We start from the raw sequence: 9,909 nt of genomic DNA, 5'->3' as shown, positions 1-9,909 counted from the left end.
TTTTTCCCCCATTTTTCATATTTTTATAGTATTTTTTACAATATTAAATAACTAAAATTTCAAAATGAGTTGTGGGTTGTGGCCCTTAGGTTCATTTGCAGCAAAAACACAAATTTAGTTGGTGTGTCTTATTACATTTTCCACTTATATCTCAAAAACACCCAATTTTTTCATATTTCACGTGTTTTACGGGTTTTACACCATTAATTTCAATCATAACACTTATGATTTTCTGATTTTCTGAGCATAAACTGATCAAGCTCATAGCAAGAAACATCATAATGCATAATCATCCCATGGGAACAAGTATTCATGAAGCAACTTGCATAAAACATCAATTTCCTTTGTAAAAATGAGATTACCGTTCTTTGCGGGTTGCGGGTTTTTATTTGCCATATCTCGGGACTGATTTCCAGCCACCATTAATGCTCATGACAGTCCACAATTAGCAATCTTCCTTCCTCTTGCACCACGGAGCAATCCGGCCTTCATTGGACAAGCATCTGTCATCCATTCTTCTTCTTCTTCTTCACCACATGAATCTGCCCTTAGAAGAGAGAGAGGGAGGAGAGAGAAAGACTGAAATCAGAGATCTTCATAGAGACCACCATTGGAGGAGCGAATCACGGCGATAGAGTCAGTATCCAGGAGGGATTGAAGCCCCATGATCAGCATGGGTTGTGTGCAGCAGGCATGTTGCCTCCATCAAGATAGGAGCGCAAATTTCGACGCATCCTAGCGCCTTCTTCTCCCATGTTTTCTCTCCTCTCTTTCATGAAAAGGTTCATGCCACATTAAAATGCTACATGCCCCCCCCAAAGGTCATGACCATTTGGCCAAACTTGGGTCCACCTCTTCAAATCTTGACCATTTATTGGCTCCTTCCCTGTCCGGACTCCGAATTGAGCTCTGAAAAATCCTAGGCGTTCGGCTTGGGATCCTGCATTGGCCGGTAACTCTTGTCAACCTGCACGACAGTCTGAAAAATTATCAAAAATCAACAAGTATCGCTCGGGCGCCTTTAAAGCACTTTGATGCTTAAAATCGTCCTAGGTCGAGCCGTCGCCTTCGACGTTGAATATTTTTCCCTTGATATTCGTAATTTTTAGCTATTTTTAAGCACTTCTCAGCATCAAAATTCCGCTCTCAAGTTGATGCTGAGACAGAAGATTCTCCTTCTTCTTTTGGAATAACATCACTGCTCCTCATGGTGATTTACTTGGTATGATATACCCTTGATCCAAAAGTTGATTTAGTTATTATTTCAACTCAATGGCTTCTAGAATGGATATATGATAGGGTTGCTTTGCTACTCGTGCAGCTCCTAGTATTGATCTCACAATCAATATCTCTTGGTGGAGGAAGTTTCATCACCTCTTCAAGAAGTACATCTGCATATTTTTTTAGCTAAAATGACTCTTAATCTTCCTTCTATTTCTCAACCTTCTTGAGTTTCTTTAGGTAGATAAATATCCATTTTCTAAGTCTCTTCATGATCCAAGAAGCTTTTGCTACTTGAATTCTAGGGTTCCTAGATTTGCCTTAAGTGGTTACTAGTTTTCCTTTTTTATCTAGGAACGCGATTTGACATTTCCTCTAATGAATGTCAGTATCATTAGGGATTAGCCAATCCATTCCTAATATGCACTCGTAAGCTCCTAAATTCATGACTCTAAATCCCATGTTGGAAAGATTGCCTCCTAAGTTAAAATTCACTCTTCTAGTCTATTGAGCAGAAATTGACTCGTCCCATTTGTCAACTCCGCTAATAATTTAGATATAGGTTCAATGTTTACTCCTAGCCTCTTTTCACACTTTAGTGAGATAAATGAGTGGGTGCTTACACAATCAATTAAAATCTTAAAGGTTTTACCTTGGTAGGTTGTGGCATTTGAGTTACTAAGAACTGATGGTTGGGACCCTTCTTGTTGAGAGAAACATGTACCATTGCTCTTTTCATGTCTACCTCTAAGGTGGAATCTTTTTCCTCTTCTATTCTTTTGTTTCTTCCCCTAAAGGTTATTCCAAAAACTTTACCTTTGGTGGTTGATACTACTCAATTCTAGCCACAAAATTTCCTTGGTAGATTGGTTTCCCTAACTTTTGACATTGTCTTCTAAAGTGGATTGACTTGTTGGAATGGAAACATCTTGGTCACTCCTTGTTGCTAACTAGGTATGAAGTTTCCAATTGCACGTGTATTGGCCTTCTTCTTTTGTGCGGTTTGGTATTATCCTTAGATCCTCTTAATATATCCTTGTGGCCATTTCTATGAAGAACTTTGTCCCTAGAATCTACCACTCTTGGAAATTGATTGAAGTTCTTATATAATGGGCCTTGCTCAAATTAATACATCTTGTAGGTTAGATGGGCGTATTGCTTCAAGACAAGTATCCAATGGAGAGTTTAGCCTGTGATAAAAATTTAACACTTCTTGTGTGATGTCCATGGGTAGGGTACACTTCAGAAGGGACACAAATCTGGAATAATAAGCCTCTAAGGTTAATCTAGATTGCTTCAAGAAGCTAAGGAATTCATTCATTTTCAATGTACTAGAGGCTGGTGAGAGATAGAACCTATGTATAGCGTTCTTCAGTCTGCGTCCCAAGTAATGGACGCTTTTGTAACCCCTTGGTCCTTGCACCATTGCTTCCATCAAAGTCAGGCTTTGCCTATCAAATTTTGTTTAACTATCATTACCTCATTTGGAGGAGTAGTTCTTGTAGTAGCAAAGTAATTCTCCATAGATTTAATCCAAATTTCTACTTCTAATTTGACATCCTTTCCTTTATTATCGAAATTGGGTAATTTGATTTGCTTGAGAAGGGATTTCTTCTCTTGCACTTCAGACGGGGTAAGCATATATATGAGAGGTGCAATATTGTGGTTTTGCTAACACTCATAAGATTAGTTGCACATCTTGACCACTTACAATACTTGCCTCTCTTTAACGGTCTTTTTTCAATACTTGAGCCTACGAATTTCAAATTCATAACGTACGGTTAGTATGAAGTAAAAAACCTTCAAAATGTTGAGATTCTTTTGTTATTCATGATTTGCAACAAGGCTAACCAGATTACTTTATTACATTGAGTCGATAGTTGGAATCAAGCTAGGGAAACTTTTTGAATTATAACAATTCTAATTGTGCAATCCGTATACATAAATGGTTTTGTAAGTTGGGTCTAATATTTTTAGGATGTTGTACTTCTAGAGAAGATTCAAGAAGCCATCTTTACAATAATTGTGGTGTCGTGAATGCCCTAAAATGGCAATGCACTTGATCATAAACATAATAGTTATGGTGAACTTGCTCTCCACCTTTAGATGTGATTCTCTGAATATGAATAGTTTTATTAGTTGAAGGTTCTCCATCCATTTCATTCTCTTAAGACTGCTTTGAAGATAGGTAAGTCGATTTTAGCATTGATGAAACAATAGACCCTGCTTCACATCCACCAACACTCTTAATACATTGGCAATGGATTGTATATATGCTCCAACATCCTCATGAAGTGATCCCAACAATCAAAGTCAAGATAATGCATTATCGAGGTAAAAAGTACTCAAAAACTAAATTTTTTAATCAATCTTCATTGTTCTGAAAGAGATTCCATAAATTTTTTAGAGAAAATCGTTCTTACATCAAATGTTCCTTTAACAAGGTTACAAACAAATCTTCCTATACATTAGTTTTATTTCACTCTGGTATACCATGTGTGATGTGCCCCCCTAAAACGTCCATGCTAGCACAATTTAGTGGTCCATCAAGATAATATTTCTAGGCAATTCCATTTGGTAGTCTTCCAAATAACATGAGGTTTACTACCTAGACTCTCTAGAGTCCACATTGCAATGAAAGGTCCTGCACTACAAGATATAGGCCTTATACCGACGTTAAAAGTGACGAAAATATTCATAAAGAAAATTTTCCCCATCGTCGCAAAAAGTATCATTATTGGCAATGACATAGAACAGTCGATATCAACGTCGATATCAGCGTGGCTATTTGCATCGGATCAGTGATACCGATGCAAATAACGACGCTTTGTGACGCATTTTGCGATGTTAATAGCGACGAGTGCAATAAATTTGCAACGCTAATAGCGACGGTAATAGGGAAAAAAAAATTGTGGCGGGTCAACAAGCTGCCCTGCCACATATAGCAATATGTGCTTTATTTGGGCCATACAAAATAGTTTCAGAAATGTGTACAATGCTCGTGTAAATAAAGACAAAGTGTACTTAAATCATAACATTGATACATGAAATAAATACCCAATCGCATAGTGAAAGCGGCCGGTACAATCATGGCAAGATACTACTACTACATAGAAAATGTCTACACAAATCACGTGACAAAAAATGTAGGGTGTGTGAGCACTGGGGATCCAAGAGCGAGCTATAGTTTATCGCCATCTGAAACCTCGTCCCGTCGCAAAGGAGCATCGAATAAACTCTGTAAAAAAAGAAACAACTACACATCAGTCCACCATACAATAATGAATTCTAATTAAACATGGTAACTATGGACAAGAAAGATAAGTGACTTATAGGGCCGCCGTGTCCATACAATCGGTCGATCAATGCAGTGAGACCATGCCTCTTTGCATATTGAGTCTCAAGGCCGATGGAATCGCAATTTGTAATGGAGTGCTGCAAAGAAAACAAATACAACTGTTAGAAACACGATTGTCAGTACAAAGGATATTGCAAAAAAATAAGCAAACAAAACAAAAGAAAAACTTACAAAGTCCTCCAGATATGTCCTGTAGCTGCCACTCCCAAGATGATGGACCACTCCGGCCTCTAGTTGCGCCCTCACCACCTCGCGCTGTTGTCTCCAACGTCCTAGAGAATCTGTAGCCTCCTCCCTGAGTTGGCACCAATTGTCCGCGTCTAGCCACTCAGGCTTTGAAGCCCCACTCTTGAGTGCCTTGCGTACATCCAATCATCTATGTGACATATATGCACGCATGCACTCCATCATCCAACCCATGGAAAACCTATCTACTGTGATTAGTACCAGAAACTCCTCATGCAAGGATGCTACTATGTAGTCCTTGCTTCCCTCTGGTATATTCTTCCAATTATCCAAGACGTCGTGTCGAAAAACTTGTTGGCACAACTCTCTCATGCGAGCCATCACCCTCCTTCCCTCATCATTCATGATGATGGCTCCTGACCTATCATCTACAAGGTAGACATACCCCTTTGGGTTATTCCTAAGATGGGTCCTCTCCCACCTCTGTGACCACGCTCCTGGGCATATCCAGGAGACCCCTATACATCTGGTGTACCTACCTAGGTAGTATCTATTGGAGTAGCACCCATAGGGGTGCCACCTGCAGTGATGGTTGAGCAAAAGCTTGGAGTGAGTGGAGTAGACGTCCCACAGGTGTGACAAATCCTAGAGGTGATGCAACTCCACCAGAACAACGAGATGGAGACACCGCGTCCGTACCTCCATAGCAACCACCTGAGCCATGCTCTCTCGAACCGCCACGAGAGCGAGGAGTAGCACCTGTATCCCGAGCCAACCGATGGCTCATTGCATCCGGATCTCTGCAGCATCCCCCTGAACCACTCCCTATGTCTGGCCCAAGTCTTTGGAGCATCAACCTCGTCTGCTAGAAATTGAAGCATCAGATCATGTCGAAGTAGATCTAATAGAGCACCCTGACGGTGTTCAAGATAGCTCTTAGTCTGCCATGTCTCTGAATCTCACCATCTGATCTGGAGACATATGCGTGAAGATCTCCTACAGCTCCTCATCGCTCATCCCTCGACTCATCCTGATGATCTAAATATCCACAAAGATCACTTGCATAGACAAAAAATAATATTAGTATAATCAATATAAATCATACAAAGCACGGTAATATAAATCTTAAAAAAATTGTCTTACTTAAAATGCATATCTTATGTATCCTTATAAGCGATTCATCAACAAATTGAGTAGGTGGATGCTCCAAGTATGAAGTATCCTATGGTCCCATGTCAATCTCCTAACACAACTCCACATACACTAGAAGGTCGTTAGACATGTCACCACAAAAGGATGAGTCCAACTCATTCTCAAAGAATTCTTGGACTCTGATATTTCCATCATTGTTGTAATGCTACCACAGCCATCTCAATCAATGGCGAACTAATGGAATCATTCCATTTGTGCATATCCATCAGGCAAGGATGCCTACTATCCCCCCTCCTCTTTGCCATAGCGGCAGACGGATTAGGATGGCTCTTAGAGCACTTTAGACTTCTGGGTAAAATCAGGGGCATCAAACTACCCAATAAAAAGGAAATGTTACTTAACCTATTTTCAGATGACACAAACGTCACACTTAACGCGGATGCAGAGTCCATCCTTACCTTTTGGAACTGCCTTGATATATTCTGTTTAGCCTCAAGTTTAAAAATTAATCATACCAAAACAGGAATCAGAACTCTTATCTAAGCCCCACCTCAATGGATCCTGGATGTTGGATGCCAAATTATCTCGGAAGGGGAAATCTTTAGGCTATTAGGCATACCCATGGGTTTTGGAGTGACCCTAAAACAAAGATGGCAGTGGGTAATGAATAGAATCCATTCCAAGTTAGAAAGATGGAAAGGTTTCCCACAAGGAGTTGACTCACGCATTGTTATTCTCAAACACATCCTAATTCCTACCTACCTTTATTTCCTAGCATGCTGGCACCCCCATAGAGGGGCTCTCAAACAACTTGAATCCTTATTTAGGAACTTCCTTTTTTGGGGGGGGGGGGGGGGGGACCCTTATAAATACAAATGCCCCAAAGTTGTTTGGAACGCGTGTATGCTCTCCAAAAACAAAGGGAGGTTGGGACTCATAGACCTCTTCTCTCTGTCTGAGAAACTAGTAGCAAAATGGGTTGTCAGATGTATGCTAAACTAGGAGGAGGACTAGGTGGTCCTTTTGCTCAGTCACGTTCAAGGTTTCAATGTAGAGCAACACTCACGTTTTAAAAACCTTCCAATCCATACAATTGTATTATCACCATATTGATTTATACCCCGCACTGCATCTCCATTGGTCAAACGTATCTGGGAAGCGTGGCAACACTATGAAAGGATGGTAACCATCCCTACGGCCTAGAAGTCAAGGAGATGGAGTGGAAGTGACTCCATCTGGCTAAGCCTCACTCTTCTCCCAATTGAACCTCATTAGTATGTGACAACCTCCAAACTTAATAGGAAGGGAATCAGAATTTGGTTGGACATATGGGACAAGGACAATAGGACCTGGAGAGATTTAGAGGAACTCAAAAGGCAATACAGGCTAAACAATGAGTACTTAAGGTTCATTCAGGATCGAAAAAGAATTTGGCAAAATTTTAACCCAATGCTTATTCAATGTAATGTGCAGGTTAGAATGAAGGATTTTGGGTGGATCACTAAGTCCTCCTTGCTCCCCCTGCCCAGTTTACAAAGGGACAACATGAAACTGTTCATTATTCTCAATCAGAGATGCCTACTTAGTTGGACTAACTGTCAATGGGAATATCAGTTTCAACAAATTCGGTCCCCCTACCTCCCACCAGAAATCTCTTATCTACTTTGGCTTATACTCCATAAGGTGGTATTGTGGACTCAAGTCAAAGCAGAACGCATTGGGGTAGGCAATGGCCTTTGTGCACGGTGCAGGAGGGACAAAGAAACCATTGTGCACCTGTTTATTTCATGCCCAGGTAACAGGTATTATGTCAACTGGCTACAAGAGTTCATCTCTCCCGATCACACATATAAATTGACATGGAAAGAAATCCTCCTGGGAGAAGCAAACAGCCTCTCTCCCTTCGTGTGGACCTTGATACGTGGAATGTTTCTATGGTCCATATGGCTTGTTCACAATGAAAAAGTATTTAATGGTAAAGATGTTAATTGGTTCCCTCAACTTAAAGTGGAAATTTGTTGGCAGGTTCAAAGGAATGCCCGGAGGATAGCGTCCCATAATGTGCAGACCTTCCACAGATGCTTGAAAGAGGAAAAAGAAGTGAAAATCAGAAAGGAGATTGCTGAATTGTTCCAAAGCATTTTAAATATGGCTAGCCAGGGAGTATATCATCCAGATTCTAGCCGATGCCTTCTCTACCTTGCTTGATTGGAGTTCACCATCAACAATAACTCTAGTCATTGGGAAACCCTCCACAAGGGATAACAAGACGGGTCAACTGGATAGTAACCCTCATGACACCATCTCCAATAGCTATTGTTTACCCGGTCACCCACTCATCAGGGTTGGGAACTTGGCAGGATGAAATTCTTATTGATTTTTCAACAATATGACCTACGGACCCACCAGTCCCAGGGGTAAAATATTAAGACACGAATGAGGAGTCAGGGCTGAGGAGTGTATTTCGGCGCTCGGAGATGAAAGGATCGAGCGAGTCATCACTAATGAGATAGTCAAGAAGTCGAAAAAGAAAGGTTGTTGGGTTTTATATTCCGGCCCCCGGGGAACAAAATTATCGTGATCTGCGAAGAAACGAAAACCAGGGGCGGGGGCCCCCGGGAAAGGGCAACCAGATACAAAAGAGCGAGTTAGTTGGAAGAAGAGACAAACGGTCGGCCCTGCGATTTGTTGAGGCGCCCCACGAATTAATCAAATCATAGTTCAATCAACACATTAAAAGCATTCAGAAACACTCAGCAGGTAGGTATAGATATCTGTCTCTCACTCTCTCTCTCTCTCTCTCACACACAGTCACACTGTACACACACACACACACACTCTCTCTCTCTCTCTCTCTCTCTCCCACAGAGTCACTGCCGATCTCCCTCGTTGTAAGTCGATCGCTCACAACTGCGACAAGATGGACAGCTTGGATTTCTTCATGCCGGACTTCGCTTCTCTTTATACCACCACTGCGATCGCCACGACAGCTGCCGCTGATGATGCAACTGACGCCAAACCGGCGGCATCATCAGCTTGTGCAGCGCATTACATTCATGCTGACCCAGCACACAAACAAGTCGCTGGTAGCCGCCTCTCCCGATTGTATCCCGCCTCCGGTCCATCGTCACCCGATTCGTATTTTCTGAGCCTCTTGTTGTCCGTCCCGCTCATCGACACGCCCGAGGTGCTGTGAGGAAACACACTCTGTGTGACACACGAGAGGTTCTGGGCCGATGTACTGCTTGAGTGACCGCCTGCTCATTACTATGATCTGTACATTTCTTAGCTTACCAATTAGGCCGGCCAGTACAACATTTGTTTTGTGTGTAGCAGGCAAAAAATGTGAATTTTGTTTGCCTTCAAATTGGAGTGGACCAGGGTTCACAACTCTCTCTCTCTCTCTCTCTCTCTCTCTCTCTCTCTCTCTCTATATATATTAGTAACCTTGTCTTAATGCGACAAACTATACTAAAATTCTCTTAGCTGAGACACTAAGGTTGACTTGCTAGTTCTTGAATACTAAGTGTCTCATGGGGGTTCCCAAAATGATGTATTAAATGAAGGAGAATGTCATTTTCGTGTGTAAGAAACTACCCAATTGTGAGCCAATTGTCTTAGTACGGATAAGCAAATATGCTAGCATTTCAATTGAAAATCTATATACATAATTGCTCGACAATTCCCATTACCATCATTCCAAAGACAAGTGTGTTTATTGATGGTATGCAACAAGTCAATAATTCTTATTCCACTCTTTAGGAGGAACAAGTCCCTCATCAAAGGTCAAAACAAGATGAAACAAGTAATGGAAGGTTGCTTTTGAATTTTGAGGTTTCTAGGCTAGCAAAAAGCTTTATGGATAAAGGCTTATGTCGTCAGGTTGACTTATGGGGGATACAAGTAACCTGGAGGTTAAGTCTATTGACACTACCATAGTTCAAATTGGCATCATGTGGTGGGAGGCCGTCACTTTTATGAAAGGACGATTG

At 41.3% G+C, this 9,909-nt stretch overlaps 1 long non-coding RNA gene across 1 annotated transcript; it reads right to left on the bottom strand.

The window, feature by feature from the left end:
• Positions 1 to 4,320: 4,320 nt before the first annotated feature.
• LOC148034653 (uncharacterized) lies at positions 4,321 to 6,644 on the bottom strand. The gene is made up of 3 exons (XR_015691209.1): positions 4,751 to 6,644; positions 4,574 to 4,656; positions 4,321 to 4,459 (listed from the first exon to the last, which is right to left on the bottom strand). It is a non-coding gene; the product is annotated as an uncharacterized LOC148034653 (long non-coding RNA).
• Between the last annotated feature and the right edge of the window lie 3,265 nt (positions 6,645 to 9,909).

Source organism: Lygodium microphyllum, chromosome 6 (genome assembly GCF_053477565.2).
Source record: "Lygodium microphyllum isolate KBCC chromosome 6, Lygodium_microphyllum_v1.1.10, whole genome shotgun sequence".
NCBI lineage: Eukaryota > Viridiplantae > Streptophyta > Polypodiopsida > Schizaeales > Lygodiaceae > Lygodium > Lygodium microphyllum.
Note: the sequence above shows the minus strand (reverse complement) of the source record. Positions and strands in the feature narration are given on the sequence as shown.